The sequence below is a fragment of the Lytechinus pictus genome, chromosome 18 (assembly GCF_037042905.1).
Source record: "Lytechinus pictus isolate F3 Inbred chromosome 18, Lp3.0, whole genome shotgun sequence".
Classification (NCBI taxonomy): Eukaryota; Metazoa; Echinodermata; class Echinoidea; order Temnopleuroida; family Toxopneustidae; genus Lytechinus; species Lytechinus pictus.
The window spans coordinates 4,122,413-4,144,135 of record NC_087262.1 but is presented as its reverse complement, the minus strand read 5'-3'; the positions used below and the strand labels follow the sequence as shown (position 1 = coordinate 4,144,135).

At 36.8% G+C, this 21,723-nt stretch overlaps 1 long non-coding RNA gene across 1 annotated transcript; it reads right to left on the bottom strand.

Annotated features, from left to right (window-relative positions):
* Positions 1-824: 824 nt before the first annotated feature.
* LOC135157560 (uncharacterized) lies at positions 825-5,267 on the bottom strand. Its single transcript, XR_010296547.1, has 5 exons — positions 4,921-5,267; positions 3,648-3,744; positions 2,732-2,891; positions 1,377-1,660; positions 825-989 (listed from the first exon to the last, which is right to left on the bottom strand). It is a non-coding gene; the product is annotated as an uncharacterized LOC135157560 (long non-coding RNA).
* Positions 5,268-21,723: the final 16,456 nt, after the last annotated feature.

The following is a 21,723-nucleotide window of genomic DNA, read 5'->3' as shown; positions in this document are numbered from 1 at the left end:
CAGCATTATGCTCTGTTGATTTTTTTCTATTAATTCAAATCGAATTTTTTCTGGGTAGGACTTGACCTTTAAAATCAAAACTTATATGTACATGTGTAGTAGACAGAGCAGTTTATTTAGTGCATTACTTTTTAAGGTAGATTGAAATTCTTTACATAATGATACGAAGATTGAATAGACTGTTTACGTTTTCTTAACAATGCATCAGAAACTCTGAATGAAAATAGATAAACAATGGATTTAAAAAATTTTAATGAAGATTTTAAACTCTACAGCTAAAGCATGAATATCACAAGTAATTTGTCAAATATATTTCTGAAAGAAATTAAAGGATGATTCTATAAAATAGTAATATCAAACAAATGATAATAGCTTGCAATGTATTTATAGCGCTTACTACAGAAATGTATCTTAGGCCCTATAAAAATAGGTTGAAAAAAAGGATGTTCAGCAAAAATGATTATTTTATAATTTAAATTTGATAAATTAAGAAGCTGCATATGCTAAGAAAAATGACTGTTTAATTAACAAAGAGGTTTTGAAATTGAAATCATGAGGCTTCAAACATTGATTGTTGATTAAAACAAAATTGGTATAAAATATACCTGAATCATAAGAAAGACCAAGTCCATCTCATGCCAAACTTAATTAAACGAAAAAAATGTTGCTTATACCTCTCGTGTCCCTGCTTATACATTAGCCCATCATGTGTGTCATTTACATCCTGGAATTCACGTCCCAAACCTTTTGTCAAACAAGAAAAATATTGTGATTTTGGGATTTAAGAAGCAAGATGGTCATTTGATCACTAATAATAAATCGGAATGCATGAATACATCCTATCAACCAAGCTACCATATTTTTATCACAAGTGTCCACTTTCATGCACAGATAATCCAATGGAATGCTTAATACCCGTAGCACACCGTCCTTTTCTATTGACAACAGAATGCAGGCAGGAATTCATCAAAGAGAGGAGCAACGGATACCTGCAATAAGGATCAAAACAAAATGAATATTAGAAAATTTGCTCTTCGGTATTCTTTCTGGAAATATATCTTCGTTGATCAAGCAATTAATACATCCTTTACCTGAATAAGCAAAATGCATTTTTTTCTATTTTTCATTTCTCCTGCAATAGGAAAGTTAGCAGATTATCTATATTTTTTTTCTTCAGTGAAATCTTTGAAATTGTCTTGTTTCACATATTAAGAGTATAAAATTAGAAAAAAATTTGACCAACAACATTGAAACTTGATAAAAGACAGTAAAAGACATGTAGTAGGGGCCAATATATTTTTTCTTCATTATCACATACCTCTAGTAGGTGTTGAATACAGAGAATATCACATTGAAAACTGAGTGAGTATACCAACCTATACATTTACAGAAGACCTGTTCTTCCTGCTAAGTACAGGGCTTGTTCCCCATCAGGACTCCTGATGTAGACATGGCCTGGAGTGGCCCCAATCGATAGCACCTATGACTCTTGGAAACCTGTAGCAATCATCAAATTGTCGCTGGGTGGTTTGAATTTCTCGTCATTGGAAACTTTATTCACTGTTACTCCTTGCTATTGCCTCAGAAAAATCTTTGATGATTCTGCACACGGATGACTGTGATATAGTTGCTTCGTCTGCTTGCATCTTCTAAAAGGTACCTTTAGTTATCGAATGATAAGTGATGTTATGTAATTGGTTTATTGATATGAAAGCCAATTGATACTTTACCATTTACATTTGCAAACATTGTGCTTCTGTTATGACCTGATGTTTATGATGCACTGGAACTGTTTAAAGAGATTTTTCTTCGATTCATTAAAAAAAAACTCTACTGCAATAACAATCCATGCAAAATGGAGAATATCTCTCTAGCTGAAATGACATACCAATATTTCTTTTTGAGTGGTTATAAATCATCCTTCATGATAATTTCCCACTTGAATATGACATATTTGTATTAAAAAATGTTGCTACATTGTAAAAAATGAGAGAAAAATAAAATCCCCACCTATTTCCAACCCAAAGGGTTACGTGTTTCATTCCGACAAAAACCTTTCTGTGAAATACCCCCAACACTCCCCCTCCCATGTAAGGGGTTACTAGTACTCCTGGCTGAAAGCAGAAACAAAAATCATACAATTTGGATGATTAATAATGAATATTAGGTTTTGCATTAATTATTTCTGTAAAACATGTGCATGTTTTCATGAATATGCAAGAAATAGCCTGATGATGTCACATCCACACATTTTCCACACATGAATGTACAAGGGTTCCATGATATTTGCTCTGGCGACAATTACTCAATGGAAAATCTGCATGCTAAGCAAAACATAAAACTTAATTTTCATGACTAGATACTTCCAATCCTTGATCCTTACATTATTCTGAACTCGCAATAACTATCTTAAATATATAATCAGCAGTCAACCCCATTTTTACATTCCTGGAGGAAAAAATTAATGATTATAATTTCAGATCACTAGAGAACAAGTGGGGATATGAATATTGCATATGAGATACACAGAACTGTTTCCCCCAAGTTATGTAAAACTTTAAAACTGAATCAATTCATAATTCTCCATCCAATATTGATGGTTTTCGCTAGTCGAATTGTTCTTTATCAAAATCTCATCATTTTTGGCCTGGAAAATCACTTTCATAGAACATAATTTGAACCCCCCCCCCCCAATTACCCTCTGCTTTATAGTTCGCACATGAAAACTCACCAATGACATAAAAGAAAGTCCTGTAAAAACCTGTAACATGACAGGCAATGTGTGGTTCTCTCTGTTGGTACCCCACTCTGAGAGGTTCATCCTCGTAGTATTCAAATGGATTCTTCCTGTCTCTTAATCCATGCTGTGGTCTTTCTATGTGTTGCTGAATCTGCATGGAAGTTGAAAGATTGTGTTGAAGAGTCACCATGAATGGGCAATTTACTCTTTGAATTTCATTTAATTCAAAAGTGTTTAAAATGAGGAACAGAATGTGAAAGATTATACAGAAATCCTTAAAAAAAGATAGGATAAAAATTCTAATTGACATGAGTAGCTTTTCTATTTACCTACTTGTAAAAGTGAAGAAGAAAAACCTGCCAATTGTTGCTGATCATCATCATTGATCAAACCACGCACGTCTTAGAGATGCTTCTATGAAAACTGATTAACTGAATCACTTTCAATTGGCTTTAATAAAGAAGGCAAGGCACTAATTTTATGGAACTTTGTTTACACAAATAGAGGTTATTGCTTGCGAGTGACTTTCGAATAACATATTTTCATGAATCTTCATCAAAGTCTCATTAAACCTTTTTTTCTACCCCCCCCCCCTCCGGCATTCATCAGACTGACAATGCTTTCTTTCTCTCTTTTAAATAAATATTCAACAAAATGTCAGGATTAATTGGAGATCAACAAGCCTAGTGACCAGTAGACAAATATATATGTTAATAACACACAAGCAAGGTCCCCCCCCCCTCTTCTTTTTTGTCAATTACTATGACAAGAATGAAAAAGTAACATACATGTCACATGATACATTTACAATTACATGATGAATTCAAATCCCAGAAATAATATTTTATTAAAAAAGGCCATTTTAATGACATTTAATTTTTTTTAAATATGAATTGATAAGGCATACCTCACTCTCTTGCAAGACGGCACGGCAGTTCAAAATTGTGAGCCATGTTTGCTTTGTCTGGATTGAGCACAATCTGCCAAGTATGTATGGTCTGTTGCTGATATGGAAGAAAAAAAATAATGAAAAAAATATTTATTCATCAATCATACTGCAATGTCAAGGTATATCAAAGAAAAAATAATAAAGTAGCTACAAATGTAGATTGATAAAATCTGCTGTTTCAGAGGAGTCTTTCAACATTTTCTGATTTTTTTTTTGGTGGGACGGGATGCTGCGGAGCCACATGAAATCTCAGGGGAGCATATCCCTGACAGAAATAAACCTATTTATCGGTCTACTACAAATGTAGAGGACTGAAGATCAAATGCACTTGTCTGTGGTCTCATGTGAATATAACATTGGGACTCCTTGTGAAAAAAAAATACTTGAAACAAAGAGGGTGGGGTAGAGAAAATAACCCCCAAAAGAGAGAATTTTCAAAGTTAGACCTCAGTTACTGAGTTAGATCTACTCAAATAATCAGTTAAGCCTAGGTCTAGGATTTCCATTATTTTTTAATGTTTTGACGACACCGTAAATCTATATTGATCTCAAATGCAATGCCGAAGGTCAGTAAAACTTAGTTTTAGTAAAAGTAAAATATTTTTTTTACTCCAACGATGTTGTAGGACTAACTCTAACATGGCTACCAGGTAAGCTTCATAGCTTGACCATCTATCCAAGCCAAGACAAAGCCAGCCCAGAGTAGAGTGTCTAAGTTAGACCGGCTCTGTATTGTAGTGTTTAAAAAAAACTTATTTGTATTGCTGCTCTCCTGGACTTGCCTTGGCCTTGCTTCAGTCTCAGACAAAATTAGATGCACAGTAGCTGTGTTGGCAGGGCCAGGAGGAGTGGCAGGCCAGGAGGATCAGGCCAGGAGGAGTGGCAGGGGTATCGTAGACAACAAAAATTCCATGAAAATCACACGAAATCGAAAATCACTGCCTGAGCTGACATAACTAGCAAATAGTATCGACCTTTCAATCACGCCTACCTGGCCTGTGTAGTGTACGCTAATTGCGTCTCGCACTGCAATGCTCATATAGATATGAACGCACACAAAAGTACATGGCTGGGACTGAGCAGCTTAGAGACGCGACGATAACAATGATTCAGATACCATTTCAAGTTTTCGAGTATACCTTTTGGAAAGTTAAAGCTATCAATAATAGTTACAGATGGAACTGAATGCTCCGTCATGATTTAAGCTCCAAAAATTATGTAATTTACTTACAATCTCGGTCGAAGTCGTGAAATATGAAGCTTTAGATAAGCCGATCACACCGAATCTCGTCTCTGTCCAAAAAACTTTTTTCTTGCAGCAAACTTTTCCGCAATCGAAATGCTGCTCTCTGATTGGTTAAAACAGTGGACTAACTTTAACCCACCGATTTAGTCCACCCCAAAGAGCTGACTAAGTCGTGACGTCAAATGACGCGTTTTATACCCCGGTATAACTTTAGTCGACCTTTGTGAATCGCAAAAGTTAGCCCCTAGGTGCTAACTTTAGTCCATGGATTAAAATGACGTCAAATGACGCGTTTTATACCCCGGGTATAACTTTAGTCCACCTTTGTGAATTCGGGCCAATACCTTTCGCCCTTGCACAACAATCGTTCCATATTCTGTGTTTTATCACCTAAAAAAAAATGACTAGACAAGGAAACAGAAGAAATAAATATTTCTTCAGATATGGAATATAATTCCTTTGACTAATTAGATTTTTGTGCGATGTTCAGGGGTAATAAAAAGATGAAACAAGTTTTGTCAACCGTTTAACTTGGCAAAAGATTGTGAAAAATGCATGATAAGAATTTGTTGATTTTAAACAATAACGATTAAAGACTATAGTAGTTACTGCGTTGTGCCTTGGGACATTCGAAAACTACTTTTCTTGCAGATAGCGATTGAAAATAAAATTTTGCTAGTCCGGTGAATCATAAATTATGTGTTGCAATCAATCTTAAAATAAAGATTGATCTCAAATAAAATACAGTGTCTAAAATCTTTCTATACATAGTGGTTGAGGAAAGTGTAAGTAGCTCTAGGCATGCGCCGAGTTATGCAGTTTCCATTTCTTGTACGAATTATGACGATATATTCTACATTGGTCACACCATGTAAAGTTGAATACTTTGTCATTCGCTGGATGTATATCACTCTATACCTCTACATGGTGCTCAAGCAAAATGTCACGGCTTCAGTGGTTATCAACGGATTGACTATCAATTAGAATTAATGGAGAGAATTATCCCCTCTTCTCGTATGAATGACCATGATGACATTTCGATGCGACTGCGACTGTCTGACTCTCGCCTTGTACAGTTGTAATCAGACGGCCGTGTGTTCGAAACTCACCGCGGCCTAGAGTCCATATAGGCAATAATAATAATATAGGGTATTTATATTGCGCACATATCCACCTTGTTAGGTGCTCAAGGCGCTCCTATATTACCCGGCTAAGCTAGGCGTTCATAGCGCACACAGCTTTTTAAGGAATTACTTCCTACCGGTACCCATTTACCTCACCTGGGTTGAGTGCAGCGCATTGTGGATCAGTTTCTTGCCGAAGGAAATTACGTCATGGCTGGGATTCGAACCCACGACCCTCTGTTTCAAAGTCCGAAGACTAATCCACTGGGCCACAACGCTCATGCACTCTCAGGCAAGGCATCACTCTCCTTTTATATAGGTGTTAAATGGGTACCCGGTAGGAGGCGAAAGCCAATGTAGTATGCCTAGCGATTCAGTTTGAAAACTCTTGGTGGAATGTTCCGCGGGGAGTGGAGAAAGGTGTATAATTATTTTGTGCTGGAAAGCCAGGATCCGATGACCGGGGTAATAGCGCTTATAGATAAGTAGCGACGCGTCGTTCCGTTAAGCGCTGAATAAATATAAAAGCGGAATATTGAGATCACTATCATAATACCCATTGTATAAGATTTCATTTTATGCGTGTGTGTCATAAATTATGATGATACTCTGCAAGAACTGACTGAGGCAGTGACATTCTCACATAATCCATCATGTCAATTGAACTACCGTCGTTCAAGTTACCGTCGGAAATCGTAAACTCACTAAAGTAGGTCTATAAAGCTTAATACGGTTACAATCAAGATATTTTTTTCGATGCCTCATTGTCTGTTTGCGTAAAAATAAGCAATTAATCAGGAATAACGTGGTAATGAAAATGGAATAGGAAGGAAGGAAAGCTTTTTATAATAGGATGCTACATCCTACATTGTTGGGCAAGCAGCTGCCGTTTCTAAGTTTACGGTGTATTCTATGAATCATATAGCAAGTTATAAATAGGTGATGGGCCCCAAACAGATAGCATTTAAAATCATTGATATAAACAGAAGCTGAACGTTCCAGGAATAGTATTATTGAGAGTGAAGTTGGTGAAATATACGAGGGTGATTCTCCGAAGCGTAGGACGCGGTGTTTTGGTTTGTATAAAACTTTGGCCCCTTTAATGTTCGGTGGTTTAGAATTGCAGCAAATTGCACGTGACATTACTTGTCATGTTAGTTAGTGCGGTGCGCCCATTATCGTTAGCCAGACATCGGCCGCTCATTCGCTGCGCATTTTGGAAATGACAGTTGGCATTAGCTCCGAGACGGGGAAAGGCGGGCTGACGAGGGACGGCGAAATCTGTCCGCGCATTCTTTGGATAACACCGCGGGGCTGGCGAGATTTGGGTTGACAGGAAAAAGTACAGGAGAGGGTTCTCCGGTGTGGGAGGGGTGATGAGAGGGAAGGGTGGGAAGGGGTGGAGAGAGAGAAAGAGAGAGAGAGAGAGAGGGGGGGAGAGCGCAGAATACGCATGATATATAAGTTCAAAGTGGAAGAAAAGAGTGTGAAAACACAGAATGGCAGAGAATACGGATGGGAACTAAGAAGTGCTTTACATTAATGACAATTACAATGAGAACGAAGCGTACTACACTGTACATAGTGGAGTTCCTGGGTAGATCATGAATATAATATACAGAGGGAAAGTGAGGGGTGGGGTAAAAGAGATATATACAGGGGGTAGGGGTATAAAAGAAACAAGGGATGTGATGAATTTAGAGATCAGAAATGTTGGACAAAGCTACCCCATCCCCATTAGAAGGGACCAAAGAGTGGGGGTAGGGGTGCAAAGAAGATTCATCGGGGTGGGGTATGCAGGTGACCGGGTATATAGAAGATGGACGATACCAAATAGAAACCTTGGGGCAATGACTGCCATCCCATGTCCGTTCATCAATCACAATCCTGATTATATTTGTCAGTTGTATACCAATGTGGCCTTTCGCTTTAATGGGTGCATGTTTGGTGGAAACTAAACTTTGCTGCGTCCAAAGGTAATCTCCAGTACATCCATGTCGTGTTTCATGTTTTCTTTAGCGTCATTTTATTAAGCTTAATAGAGAGAGAGAGAGAGAGAGAGAGAGAGAGAGAGAGAGAGAGAGGGGAAGAGAGAGAGAGACAGACAGACAGAGGGGGGAGTGAGGTTGGTGAAGGAGATATAAAAGGCTGGAAATGTGGATAAAGTTTCACGTCCCCTTTTACATTTTTTACGTAGGGCAACGACCGATACTTATGTCATTTCAATAAGTTTGACATGATAAGGTATCCCTATTTTTCACAAACTCCCCTCTTAACAATATACTATTTTTCATATTTTATATCTCCCTCTTTTCTTTCCCTTAATTAAGTTACTTCATTCATATATATATTTTCATGCGTGTATGTATAAGTCTCGGTTGTCACAAAGAATTGTTAATAATGCACGCTTTATGTAAATTGAATGTCGTTGACTGTTCACAGGAGGGAAAAAACAAATGAAAAGTAATCATCATGGAATGTTGGATATTATCTTATAATACCCTAACATGATCATCACATTTTTTTTCATAGGAAAATATTGGATTAAAGATACCGCAGTATATACCAGCAGGTATTTTTTCACGACTGTTTTGTTCAGACGATTTTAATATCTACGGTAGATCGTTCTCTGCACACGGCATAGTAATGTGGTGTTGATCGTTTTACACCAGTCATTTTAATCCGGTGTTAAATTTACAGTGCTAGTTATAATGATGGGTGCTATTACAACACCTTCTTTTGTTACTTTAACACTGTTTGGTGTTATTTTCAATCTCTTGAGTGTGATTTTAACACCTCACGGTGTGATCCTCTATAAGACACCAATGGTTTCCGTTTTGACACCCCAGTTTACCACACTGCAAAAAATCCGGTGTTGATTTAACACCAGCCCGGAATCTATATATGTCCCCACCAGAGAAGTATTGGAACAACACCAGTTTGGAATCAAACCGATGCTGTTTTAATACTAATTAGTGTTGTATAAACACATATCTGGTGTTAGACCAAAACGAAACTGGTGTTGTTTAACACTCCTCTGGTGTGGACATATATAGATTCCGGGCTGGTGTTAAATCAACACCATAATTTTTGCAGTGCAGGAACCTGATACACAAGTCTAATGGGAATTATTGTGTGCAATTAATATCAACTGTCCTATACACGAGGCTTGGGTTAGGAGATTCTAACCGAAGCCTTGTGTAGTACACACTGCAACAACGCCGGTGTTAAAATAACATCAGCCTGATATCTATATCGGTCCACACCAAAGAGGTGTTGAAACAACATCGGTTGGCGTTAGGCTAACACCAATGGGCATTAAAGCAATACCACAGTGTTAAACTAATATCGGTTTGATTCTTAACTGGTGTTGTTTCAACGCTTCTCTGGTGTGGACCGATATAATGAGATACCAGGCTGGTGTTAAATTAGCACCGGTGTTTGTGCAGTACATTTGATATTAATTGCACACAGGTCTCATTATACATCTAATCGCATGGCGCGGCTTCGTAAAACTTTTTGTTTAAAAATAACAATTGATTTAGTTATTTCTCCAATGATATAATTATCGCATCATCTTAGTAGCCTATAAAGATATAACTTGCACCATCTCTGGTCCTCATTTTTTTAATGATTTATCTTCCACTCCCGTAACTCATTCTTTCAATTTCCTCTCTCTACCATGCACCCTCCTCTCCTTTCCCCTCTGCGTACCTCAACATTCCCTTTTTAGTTCTTTTTTGTCTGTCTTTTATCATATTTATATCTCCCTCTGTCGTTACCCGTCTCTCTTTACTCCGAAATTAATGAGACATCTCTTCCAATTATATATGCAAGCCTAATTGAAGTTTTGGTACCCCCGTGTCCTTAACTATTCAAATTTTTTTTTTACCATAAGTGTGTATGTTATACAAATGTTATAGTATGGATGATATGGAGAAAAAATGTTCTCCCGACTTTCTAAACTGTTGTTCTGAGTATGATCCAATCCAAGAATTAAAGGCATTGATCAATGATTGTTGACAAATCGATCGTTTCAACAGCTCAATTCATGTTTCAGAGTGCAAATATCCAAGCTCTTGATTTCGAAGAGATTGCCTTTTACGATCGCATTTAGACCAAGATAAATATTGAATTTGGGTGTGCTGATACAATATTGCGGTATGCACTTATTCCTTATTTTTTTCTTTAATTAGACGACGCACAAATGCCTTACCTACCCAGCCGCCAATAAAAATAATTCATAAACAGTTCCAAGAAACGTTTGCAATATATGACATACAATGTACATGACGTAACAAAGGTTCCTTGCGGGAGGTGATTGATACCAGTTATAAATTTACATTTAAGATTGTCACGCACGGATGTTATTTTCCAAGATGATGTATACCGGTTTCTATTATTCCACTACATCCTGGTATTTCAATATTAGCGTAATTAGCGGGTTGTGGTAAATATCAATTATTGTTGTACCTGTTCAGGCAGACAGACCATTTCTTATTTTTTGAAGGAAACGCTTCTATGTATAAAGTTTCTTTTTATTGTCTGTTTCATATATTTAAAAGGGGATCAGGAAGATGACATTCAGTGATGTTCTTTTTTTTTTTATGCAATCACTTCTAAGTGTACACATGAAAATCGTATATAATGGACAATACAATATTGTCGTCTGATTATGTCCTCGTTATCCCGGTAAGCATGGTAATCCCAACACAACGCTTTTGTAACCAGGACATAAAATGCGTCACCAAATAGGTGATTTATTAAGAGAAAAGAAATTATATATATAATCATAATTCAATGTTTTACACCCTAAATATATTAAGTAAAGATTTGCCCAATATTGGATTAAAAGGAAACATCACACGTTTGTCATTTTCGTTGGGTGACAAAAGGTAAGTTTCATGGGTATTTTTTTTTTTACATCAAATGTGTAAAATGTACACAGCATTATGTGTTGTTTTCTCAACAAACACACATGTACACGTTCTCTTTAACCTAGTTCTGAGCAATTGTTTTTACTTAACTCTTTTTTAATAATGCAGGTTTTTCATCATTTCACTAATCATGATGCATCTTAATAAGAAATATTTAATTCAATTCATTCTTTATTTCGCAAATAAGATAAAAATACAAAGAAACATCGAATGTGAGTTGATACAAAATCGATCGCGTGGCTTTCCACTAAGGTTATAAAAACCTATAAGGCTGGATCGCCAAAACACATTAAAAAACATTAATAACAATATTAATAAATCACAAAATCTCCTAGTAGTAATAAAACAACGTAGGAAAATAATCCTAAAATACTTAAACATGAGTAAAAGAGGGGGGGGGGAGGTAATTATGGATTTGAGTTCTTCTTCGGAAAGGGCCTAAATAAGGGTAGGGTCTATTATATCGATATCGATCTTTGCAATAACGCTGGAATGTAGTCAGTGATTTAGTGGAGTTTCGATAAAAATAAAATTCACCGTGAACTTCTTTCTTGCTATTCTGCATCAAAGAGAAAGCATGATCTAATGATGGTGTTAATTTATGTTCTAAGAATTTTTTGTCCTTTTTTTTAAAGGATGATCACCGCTTACCTTTCAATATATCAACTGGCGACAGGAGTGACTCAGTGACTCTGGTATGTTCATGGAAAATAAATTTCAAAAGATAAGTGTCGAAAGATGTTTAGAAATGAACTCACTCACTGAAGACGTAATACATTATAAATGGTTGAAACTGCTAATAAATCACAAACTTTTCCGAATGCCTTTCCCAATCTAATGGTCGCTGCGAAAAGTAGTGATATCTCAATTTTTCTTCAAATGAGTTAAAGGCGATAACATTTTGTTATGAGATGAAGAATTATTATTATATTTACTCAGTGAATTCTGCTAAACCAATTAGACTAATTTATCATGTTTATTTATATTACTTCGAATGGAGCAAGTTTCTTTGACAGAACAATGTTAGCATGAATATTTTTCTTTCTCTTCCTCTCCAACCAAGCTCAATCGATGATATGACTTTTCGTAGAACTGACAACCGTTGATAAAATATGACAATTGCAGTATACGAATGACCGAGCGCAAAGATTAAAAACATGAAACGCGGAGATCGAATTGAGGTAATTGACATGCGCGGTTTTCTCTTGTAATTTTCATTTCTTCATTTTCTATGATTCAGTTTCTCTTCCTATTTCACTGTTTCTTGTTTTTTCTTTATTAGCCTAGTTCATTATATGTGCTTCGGGGGATATTTTGAAGAAGAAAAAATACCCTGCATGCGTCAAGAACTAATTAGCAGGGACAGTTTAATATCGGTGTGTCTCATTTCCATTCGTTGTCCCATTTTTAAAGTCGTGTTTTCATATTGTCCCCTTATTTCATTTATTTCCATAGTCCATTTCCGTTTTAAAGTCAGTGCAATAAACATAATAACAAATTTCTAAGTATATAGGTTATTGTAATTTACGTAATTTAATCCAACAGAAACAACAATTATTATAGCAAAAAGATGCCCTTAAAATATAGCAATATACAAAATCTTATTTTGCCTTCACATCATGAAGATACCTTCATTACATATTTGGTAACAGATTGATTCTACAAAGGATTAAACACTCGGAAACTCTGATATTCCGATGGCTTATTAGTGCAAATGTTCGTTGGGCCGAAGGTTCGGTTTCCAAAAACAAACAAAAAAATAAAAAAGATATAAGGTTCGATATTCTGAAGTTTGGACTATAGAAAATTCAGAATATCGAACCTCATTTCCCTTTTTTCAGAAAACGAAAACGAAGTTAATAATGAACTAAAGTTCGTATATTTAATTATTAACTTTCGTGTCTGAAACGTATTTCATTACATGATAAACAAATATTCGGCAAAAAATCCTACTTTTCGGATAAAAAAACCTTCGAAATTGCAACTGGTATTCGGTTTAACATGTTTAACGATGTCATTACGTATGACGTATGGAGAGACAAAAATAGTGAAAAGTGTGGATTAACTAAAAAGAGCCAATCGACAACACTGACCTTGAAACAACTTTAAATGAAGGAAGGGAAATAAATGTTTGATTGACAAATTACTAAATATGTGAAATAATACGGGGAAATATTTTTTTCCAGATCCTTATTTTCCGGTGTCGAGGGAGGTGTCATTATGGAGACTAATTTTTATGAAAGCCGTTTTAAAGAAGCATTATTGTGAGGCCTCGTATAAAGGCTATATTGTGTATAATTATGCTTTCGACACACGATTCCCTTCCAATTGGTTTAACAGCAAGCCAAATATGTCTGGCTTATGTGCTTTTCGTCTTTAATGTTTAACATTATTAAGTACAGTGACCTTTTAAAATAGCACCCGACTTACGAAAAAAGAAAAAATCTAAATGGTAAAGTCCCTTTTCGTCACAACCTCTTACAAAAGAATACTCTTTTCATGCTTACAGACTATGTGTTATATTTTATCGATAAAAAGTATCGATTTAGCTGTCTGATCTAATCATCGCCAGACGTACTAAGACAAGCGTTAGAGCAAAATATCGATAGCTGCCGATCAGTTATTACCAATGGTTTGTGAATTTGACAGTTCTTGAATATCAACACAGATCTTCTGATCAAAAGTGCACTTTATATGGCATGAATTAGCTTTCGCGCAATGAGAGGCGAAACCTTGGAAACTGAAGTTTATGAATTCGGGTTTTCTGAAATAAATGAAGGTAAAAACTTTAAAATAAACATTAACTTTCTCTCAAATTACTCTTTAAACATGATGATGAAGAGATGAAGGTCAAATCGCATTAACAATTAAAATTTCATATCGGAGGAAACTTGTAATTAAAAAAATCATACCGTATGAAGGAAATAACTTTTCATTTTTTTTAATTATGCTAGAATGACTATTTGCTCTACAGCTTAATCACAATTTGAAATAAAACTCATAATCAATTTCAGGATGAGTAGATATCTGTATAAGCAGCTTATAATTTCTAACGATGATAAAAGTATTAAAATCAATAATAATTAAGTATTTCCAATCAACTCTAGCTCGTGATCATTGATGAATAACTGTACGGAAAAACGGGGACAGAAATAACCTTCAAAGAGAAAGCTTGATAGATGAACAACAAACACTGGATTACGTTTTTGTTTGAATGGAGCAATAACAAGCTTCCATTTTAGTAAGAATGTTGCTTTTTTTGCAATATTCATGTTATTGTATTCCATGGATGTTTGCCTGTTTTGTCTCGAAATTCATTACTTTTCGATCCCTTCCTGCCGGTTAAGATGGGGGGTAGCCTAGCAGACGTAATTCACCACCACTAACTGCCCATCAAGGGTCCATCGCACCAAGTAGAAATAATTAATGTGTACTCAAGACTGTTAATTTGGCGAGGCTCACGCAGGCAGACAACCGTATATTATAAGAGTCCACCCCGCGCAGAACCCGCCATTTAATTGTCCTTCCCGCGCTTTTTTCCCGCTCAATCTTCTGTTATACATCTGCCCTCCCCTCCTCTTGCCGAAGACACACCATCAATAAAGCGTCCATTTCTAATGACGTTTTAATCCCGTGATTAATGCCTTCTTTCAGGTTGTGCAGTCAATTCTCGTGTAATATGGACAGGGAAATTCGGCCTTCGCTGGTTTTTCGAAGGCTTCATGTCGAAAACCCCTCCCCGCGCTCGGTGAAACAAATACATCCAGTCATTATGATTGAAGACAGCCCACTTCGCTTTATTAAACAGTGAAGGCATAGAAGTTAATGGGAGTGTAGGGTGGCAAAGTGGAATGGATTGTGAATAGTTGGAAGTTATCTGTCATGATTGGAAAATTGCCACAAAATGTCAAAATAAAGATCATCATGTGACAACAGAACCACTCATGAGAATGATTTGCGGAGAAAACTCAACATGCTGAAATAAAACGCAGTCGGCACTTTTTCACTTTTTCTTTTTATTAATGGGTGTGACTGTATTTCAGCCTTTCTTCTTTCACCATACTGCTTCTTCTTTTCTCCAGCTACGTCTCCTTCATTATCATTATCATCATCATAATAATCATCATCATCATCATCATCGTCATCATGACCATCAACATTGTCATCATGACCATCATTATCATCATCATCATCATCGTCATCACCATCTTCATCAACATCGTCATCATCATCACCATCATCATCGTCGTCATCATCATCATCATCATCATCATCATCATCATCATCATCACCATCATCATCGTCATCATCATCATCATCGTCATCATCACCATCATGGACATCATTATCCTCATCATCATCATCATGGACATCATCATCATCATCAGTAGTGTACAGATAGGGGGCTCGGGGCCAAAAAAAGTATCACGACCGAGAAGAAAGGAGAGAGGGAGAGAGAGAAAAAAAAAGGAAAGGTAAAAGTGTGAAATATGATGTAATTTTTCTATAATATGTGATTGAAGTCTATCACAGAACAGATTTTGTATTAGGAAGGTCACAATTTTGGCCCCCACCCCCTCAAATGTTTTGGGTCATTACGCCACTGATTATGATGGTCATCATCTTCTCCAGTTTCTTCCTTTCTTTCTCGTTCTTCTACTTCTACTTCTTCTTCTTCTTTTTTTCTTCTTCTTCTTTATCTATCTATCTATATATCTATCCATTTTTTGGACCAAATACGGACCGAATACGGATTCAGATTGCGGATTTCAATCTTAACCCTGAAGATGTATCAAAATCATTTTCTACGATATGCAAATTCAAAAATATGTAAATCTATATCCGCAGTTCGACTGGTGACTTTTCAAAACCGATCTAGACTTATTTTAAAATCCATTAATCTGATCCATGACCTGTTCTTTCCCCAATTTGATATGTGGGCCATGTCACCCCCGTTTTGAAAAGTGGAAAGAAAAGTAGACCATAGGCATACTTGCGGTCACAGTCACAACGGCGAATAACCTCCATACCGATCAAAACTATTCCGTTATTTTCAATGGCATTCAATCGGTCTGAATGGAATTGGTCTCGTAGGTGTAACGGCCGCATTACCTGCAGAAATTTCCCAAGAATGAGGTGAGATGGATGGGAGATGTACCGTACGTTCGGCAGAGATTCTTCTTCTGTGATTGCATCTTCGCACTTCCATCTGATAAAAAGATGCATGTTGCCACTTAATAAAACAAGACACGGAGCTTTTAGCATGTTTAGCATAGTCCTTAAACAATCTATTTACTCACTTACGAAAAACGAGAGTGGGATCCGCTAAACTATTTTCCATCTCTACCTGTGGGTAATGTTGAGGGGGCTCGATACGGCGTATCGCGTAAGATTAATAAAAAGTTGCGAGCGAGCGAAGCAATCGATCAAAATATGTATTCGATTTGTGGAATATTTTGACATAATATTCATAAAATAATTTCATATTTCACGGTTATCCTTTTCATTTTCTATCCTTTTGTCTTTTACGTTTTTTCCTTTTCTCTTTTTTTTTCTCTGTCATTTTCTATCTCTCATTCATCAAGATGTCAGGTACCGGAAAAGGAGGAATGGGTCTCGGAAAGGGTGGTGCCAAGCGTCATCGCAATGTTCTACGATCACGAAGCCTGCTGTCAGGTCGTGAATATCTTTTTTTTATTGGGGGGGGGGGAGGTTGGGGGCAAGATCCCCCAAGCTGCCCCACCGCTATCTGTACGCCAATAGCCATCCTCTCTGTCTCTTGCATTTTCAGTATTTCCAAACCAGTTGGAAAGGGAAAGAGAGCGAATCGGTATAGAAAGACAGCCTTGCAGAGGCACATGGAGATGGATACACTGGCGAACAGATAGGAAGGCTTAAGGCCATGGACCTCCAAAATTTCCACGATCAAGGAAAAAAAAGATGGAATATAAAAAAGAAAAGGAAAGGGAAAAGTGTGACATCATCATCATCATCTGCTGTAATCTTCAAAGATGATCTCGAAGATGAAATGATGATATGATGACATGATACAATTTCTGAATATCACGTCAAAATCTAAAAAAATCTTTTGCTTGCTCGCATCTTTTTTTTCTTCACATTTCCTTCGTCAGTGCCTACGCCATGTCTGGCCCCTTCAATGTTTGTATCATTACATCACTGGATGGATGGATGGATGGGGAAGATGATAATTTATAATTGAAAAATGAAAGACCATTTGATTGATTGAAGGATTTTATTGAAAATATCCATTCTCGCAGTCCAAAGACTGAATTGCAGTGGTTACAATGTATGTATCCAAGATAAAATAAATAATACAATTTAAACATTTGGTTCGAGAAATAAATAGTAAATGAAATAGTTATATGCATGCACAATTGAAAGTAGTACTTTTTGGAACAATTATTGATGAGAAATAAAAGTGTATTCACTGGGAATAACAACGCAATCTAGGAAGTATGATATTACTAGAAAGTTATTAAAATTGAATATTATTATACAAGAATGCTTGTATTTTGAAAGTGGTTGTTTGTAGATTGATATTGCACAGGTTTAGAATAAAATTGAATGATGATCTGGATTAATATATGGTAAAAATAAAATCAAGAAGATGAAGATGACACTTACACCATGACCATAAAGACTCTTAAAATCTCCCCCATGGTGGATTATAAAAGAGGATCCTCGGTATAATTATAAGTTAATTATTTTCTTTTCCCATCAAACTTGTGTCCGTTTCTAATTTTGAATCAGAAATAAAAGGAAAATAAAATACAAACAGATTCATGGGTTGGTACAGCGGCCAGAGAACTTCAAAAGCACAGCGCCTGAAGCCTACATATATACTGCAGATGTTTTTAATTGTTCGTAGAAGCCTCTTACAAGGTGCCTAAAAACATCACCAATTAGCAACGCTCCCTAATGGGGGGACTTCCATTAAATTGCAGGTCATCTTGGGCAGTTCATGACTCTCATCCTGTCTTAAGTGGAAGCAAAATAATGATAGCAAGAAAAATGGAGACCGATTTACCCTGAGATTTTGAAGTCTTTGAGCATGTTGACGGTACTTGAAAACACCCAGTTTTTCGTCACCAACCGGCCGACAAACAAAACGCTTCTTAAGCATGTTAAGCCTCGGGCGATTGCTAATTAAACGCTTCGAACGCCTTGTCTTGAAAATACATTCATTAGAACGAAAAGGCGGGAAATTTTACTGAACAAAATCCAACATAAGCATGAGAAGTAATGAAATTGTTGAAATCATATTACCTTAGCATACCTTAAAGCTGATTGAACTGTTGACGGTTTTCAAACATGTCTTCTTCTTCATCTTCTCCTTCGTATTTCTCTTCCTCTGTGTTCATCTCCTTCTCTCTAACTTACTTTCACCATTGTCTTGTACAAATGTTATATTATGTATACTATTTCTTCTACATTTATTGTGTTTGAAATTTAATGATGAATATTTTCCGCATATACCAGGAGGAGGGGGGGGGGTGTTATAGCATCATACATACCTTTCATCATCATCCACATGCATTATGAATTTTGGGGGGTATTAAAGTAATTGCAGACAGTACTGTTATTAATAATTAATCGTGATTGTCCATGTAAAGTATTTCAATATTGTTATGATTATATTGTACTTTTCATCTTTTTTGTGTATACTTATTGTTAGAGCCAATGGAAACCAAATTTCTTTGTATTCGTACATTGACCAATTAAATAATCTTGGATCTTGAACGAGAAAAGTTATCAAGGAGATCGAAATGATTGGAAAAAATGATTCAAATATCCCGTACACCTGAAGAAAAACAATTAATTAACCCCGAGGCGCTTGCTATAATAGGGGCGGTGACGATCCGCCCTTTACTGAAAGATAATTGTTCATAATATACCAAGGTCTAACATGCCTTTCGGGCACAGGAGTTTCATGTTGATAATTATCTATTCCGGGAGGGGACGAGCTACGAAATGGAAGATTGACTTTAGTCACACATTTAAGTTCTTCAACACAAAAAAAAGCGTGAAAGAGATCACTTGTTCTGAGAGAAATATGTTTTTCACCTTATTTTGAAGGAGAAAGACTAACCATTCAAAGATCAGACAAATGAAGAAAAAATAGTTAGACTATACGCCAATCCAATCAGTCTAAACTTTACTCGTTCAAGAGTTGAAATATGAGTGGGTTACAATCAAATTCAAACATACATGTACATGTACGTTAAAATGCATAGGGCGTAACAAAGTGAATTACTAAATAATTATGGGCCTATATGCGATGTGTTTTTGTGCTCACCTGCAATCAATGTTAACATCTCGTTGATTATAATAGAGAGGTTACAGCTTGTTGTATCATCTAATCATAATTCATAAAGGAATACTAATTCCCAGATTCACTCCGCTCCTTTCCTAAGCGCACCTTTACCGTTTCAACAATGTCAACCTTAACTTAGAAATTACACCCCCCCCTCTTTTTTCAGATCACGTGATGTTTCCTTAAATTGCCTGACAGATAACTCTAGGGAGATAAATCCCTTCAAACCGAGCATGGTTATGAATGCAAATAATTTCTCTCCAAATGTTCCCCTCTTAATTAGCAACTGAAAGTTTTGAGAATAAAATAATGGTTAGGCACGAAACCTGAAGCATCTTGAACTTCATGAGCTCTTAGTCTCGCGGGGAAAAGGTCCCGTATGTTCGTCTTATGTGACTATTCGCCAGAGAAGACGGATGGCATGGAAAGAGTGGCGTTCTGATCAGGCGCCATTTTGTGGCGCGCGCACGTACTCCGCACCTGCATTAATCGAGCGTCCCGCAAGAGCGTCGCGATGATTATACCGCGAACGTATTAACGGACTGAGAGGGGTGGTTTGCAGTGCTTTTTTTGGAGAAAATTGCTTCCATAAAGGGAATGGTACGTGAACAGTTTTGCTTTCATTATGATCATTCGTGAGAAAGGAAAGAAACAAGGCCGATGTCTGGAGACTAAAGCCCTGCTCGGGGCTGTATAGTCGCGAAGGATGCACGTGGGTGAAACGGGGCTAAAGACGGAACCGTGAAAACATCTCAGCCGGGAGCGCCGGGGCGGGTTTTGATTGAAGTCGGCTGTACAGAGGAAACGGCCGGCCCTTTTGATCTCCATTTTATACAGCCAGAATTCATGTTTCGGAACACATTTCCTCACGATAAGTTCTCTTCCAATCTCAACGACTCTCAATCTCTCTCTCTCTCCATCTCTTTCACACTGCCCTTCTCCATCTCTAGTTCTCTTTCGCCGTTTTCTACATTAGTTTCTCTTTTTTTCATCCATCTTCCCCGTTTTGTGATCTCATTAGAAGGTGGTTTCGTCACCCATTTCATTTCCCCCTTCAAACCCCCTCACGCTCCTCTCCCCTTCTCTCTCTCCCTTCCTCCAGTTCATTCTTTCATCAACCTCTACCATCCCCTTTGCATCACTCTCCTCAAAGAGCCGCCAAAATTGCACCTCATAGGGTGTTGTGTGTCCCTGCGGGGTTCATTGGTAGGTGTTTAAAGGGTGTTGTCAGGGGTGTCAGCTCGACACCCTCTTGGCGGTAGGGGCGTGCCGTGATGCAAAAATTGCCGAAATGCTACTTAAAAGGAAGTAGGTTATTGAGTAAAAGAAGGGCCAAACCCTGAAGAATGGAATGAATTTTCTTTAAGGTTATAAAGATCGTAGGGGTAAGTAGTAAAGACTAAATAATTGATTGAAAACGGAAAAATGATTACGTTCATCATGTTCGTATAATCAAGTAGGAATATAATGATTACGACGGAGATGTCGGTGATGATGACGAAGATTTTGTGCTGGTATTGTAACTACCATTAACATCATCATCTTTGTCATCAAGTACATGTCACATATATCAACTTCTGTGATATGAAAAATACACTGCACAATATTCATGAATATTACTATTTATTTATTTGTTTATTTGTTCTATGATTTTTGATATATTAAATTTGAAGTAAAATCTCGGCATGTTTATCACTAATCTGGTTTCTTACTCCTTTTTGTTGGATTCCTATAAGTTCTTCTTAGCCAAGTTGTCTTACACCTCCAAAAGATTGCTTGATACGTGTTAAAGACGAATCAGTTTGCTGAATATGATATCGAAGACTGACCTATGTCCAATAATTGTAAACGTCTTTGGGCATGATAGTTTGGACAAAGACTAAGGCCCGGTTTCACAAACTTGCCATGAGCCTAATTTCACCGATGTCCCATTGGAGCGCGCACCATAAACACATTATTACACTGTAAATTTTCTGAAACATTAATTAAGACTTTTTCCGAGAAACGGGCCACCGGTTGCGATAAGTCGCCATCTACTGAAGATAGCGTTCGTCAATAATAATTATTGAGCGTGATGTTTGTTACGAAGCGTCTTGTCAATGACTTACGCTGAGAAATATCCTCTCAGCCAACATGGCCAATTAGATGCAACAATTTCAGTAGCTTATAACAAAATTTTCGACGAGTTGCTCCGTGAAACACTATTTCATCCAGGAAGCTATTAAAATGACCATATCCTACACAGCAAAAATTGTGGTGTTAACCACACCAGTTATTTTACACCGGTGTTAAAGTGTTTTTAACACCTTTGGTTGTTTTTTTACACTCTTTGGTGTTATGATCAATCTCTAGGGTTTAATCTTAACACCTTAGGGTGTGGACCTCTATTGAC